Source organism: Bufo bufo, chromosome 6 (genome assembly GCF_905171765.1).
Source record: "Bufo bufo chromosome 6, aBufBuf1.1, whole genome shotgun sequence".
Lineage (NCBI taxonomy): Eukaryota > Metazoa > Chordata > Amphibia > Anura > Bufonidae > Bufo > Bufo bufo.
This window is the reverse complement of record NC_053394.1, coordinates 412,627,346-412,629,537: the sequence shown is the minus strand read 5'-3', so window position 1 is coordinate 412,629,537 and position 2,192 is coordinate 412,627,346. Positions and strand designations below refer to the sequence as shown.

At 46.1% G+C, this 2,192-nt stretch overlaps 1 non-coding gene across 1 annotated transcript; it reads right to left on the bottom strand.

Moving 5' to 3' along the window:
* Window positions 1-1,997: 1,997 nt before the first annotated feature.
* LOC121006388 lies at window positions 1,998-2,192 on the bottom strand. Its single transcript, XR_005780240.1, has one exon. It is a non-coding gene; the product is annotated as a U2 spliceosomal RNA (small nuclear RNA).

Sequence of the window (2,192 nt, the reverse complement as noted above, 5' to 3'; positions counted from 1 at the left end):
TTCTTGACTTCCACCATTCCTTTTTGGGCATTGATCTTCCTGATGAACATCAAACGTGCACGTCTTACATCTTTTACAGTCAAAGTCCCCGTGGCCATATTTCCTGCAGCTCTTGCAGTACTTAGGCATCCCAGAAAAGAACAAATACCCACGGCTTCTATTTATAAAGATAATTGGAGGCGGTCTAGCCACTCCTCCCTCTTCATTAGGATCTTTCTTAAAAGTCACCACATACACTCTCTTCCCATTCCAGACACCAAAGTTTGTTCTCCCATAACTTTTGAAGATCACTTTCTCACAATATTGATAAAGAAAGCTTGTCACTTCCTGGTCAGATATGAAAGGGCTGTACATCTGTACAGTTAACAACTTAGTTTGGTATTGGAACAAAGGCACCACCTTCACACCTTCAAAGACGTCATTCCCTCTATTTCTCTCATAGAGGGCAAAGGTCTTTTCGCAAAGATCCAGACTAACCAGGGAGACATCATATATCCCTCTTGAAAAAAAACTCTGCACACAAAAAAAGTGCTCTTTCTCCAACTGGAGTATCGGGCATAGAATATTTCGGTATATATAAGATAAGTCTTTACCTTGGCGATATTCTGCTGCCACGAAAAACCGAATGGTGTCCTTAAGGCCATAGTCTTCTGAAAAGAAATCCGGACGTGATCCGTCCCTTGGATTCCTCCGGTCGCCTCCTCCGAAATCCATCTCAGCGACTTCTTTCCTCTTTTTTCTCCAAAATAAAACAGCCCGGAACGAGCCGCGATCGCCTCCGCCCAGTCGACGAAATCCGCAGTCCAAAGATTCCTCCACGATCCTCCGGTCCCGACGTCCTGAGAAGGTGAACCACTGCTTCCTCCCACCCCCAATAGCAGCAAGCCTGAAATACAGGCAAGGCCGAGGGTGAGAATCCACAGCAGTTCCCTTGCCCTCTGGCCTCAATCCGTTAAGATCGAAGCCAAAAGGCCGAGAAGCGATAACCTGAAAAGGGTTCGCATTACAGGCCGATGCTCCCCAATGCAGAGCACTAATGAAGGCAATAGACTACTGTCCCCAGCCCTATACACAGTCCGGGAGGCTTCTTTCTCTCACAAACCGGGGAAAACGCACGCGCGTCCTACGCTCAGAAGTCACCAGCATGCTCCTTTTCGTGTTTGCTATCTGCATAGCTCCGCCCATACGCAACTTTTGGACACGCCTTTTCTTCGCACGAAATTCCTGGTGCGGTGCCAAAGCACGCCAAGCAGAAAACATGATAGGAATAGTCGTGAGTGAAAGGAAAAAAAAAAAAAAAAGTCTAAGCATGGTTGATTGTGATGTCACGACCCCATTGTTGAGTGTTCCATCAGGGCCCTTGTGATGTCATCCAATAGCTGACCTTACTTGACCTCTTTGACCTCTTGACCTGACAAGGCTCTTGTGACACGCGCAGTGTTCCGTCCATTGAACAGACAAGGTAGGTCCAGCTGCATAGGAAGTGCTGGGCTACTTTTTAGCCTCCAATTAATCCTGTTCAAAAGATCCACAAGAGGGAGACACAGGCAAACTTTACTCATTTATTGAAGCACTGGAAGAGCTAAATGGTTACATCCAGCCAACTGGATAGAAAAAGGCTCAATCGCCTGCCAGGGACGACTCTGCAGCCCTCCCTCCCCCTCCCAGGTGTGCACAACAGGCCCAAATCAAACGTGGAGGTCCAAACAATTCATTCAGGTGATAAGCCAATTAACCAATCATCAGTCTTAATTGGATCCAGGGTGTGACGACACTGGCTGACTGGGTTGCTTGGTGCTGGAAATAACCAACAGCTGATGCAATTAGGAGATTGACAGACTAGATGCAGGTATTATATGCAAATAGCAACACTGCACTGACTGGGCAGACAGAGGAGAAGCTGAAGGAGGCACGACACACACAACACAACTTTCCACTTACTTGCTGGAAGGATGATGCTTGCAATCAATTTCAGTCTGTTTTTCATACTGGATTAGAAGGGGTGCACCGGTCCTGGAGGTACTGCAATACCAGGTCAATGCGTGGAGTGGACAGAGCAAGCTCTTTTTCCATCTCCCTGTTCGAAAAATCCATTTAATATATGGTCCCCAGATAGGGGACGTATCAGATATTAAACTGATAAGAACAGATTTTTTTTTTCATTTTTTTATTAGACATATCAAAATAAATAT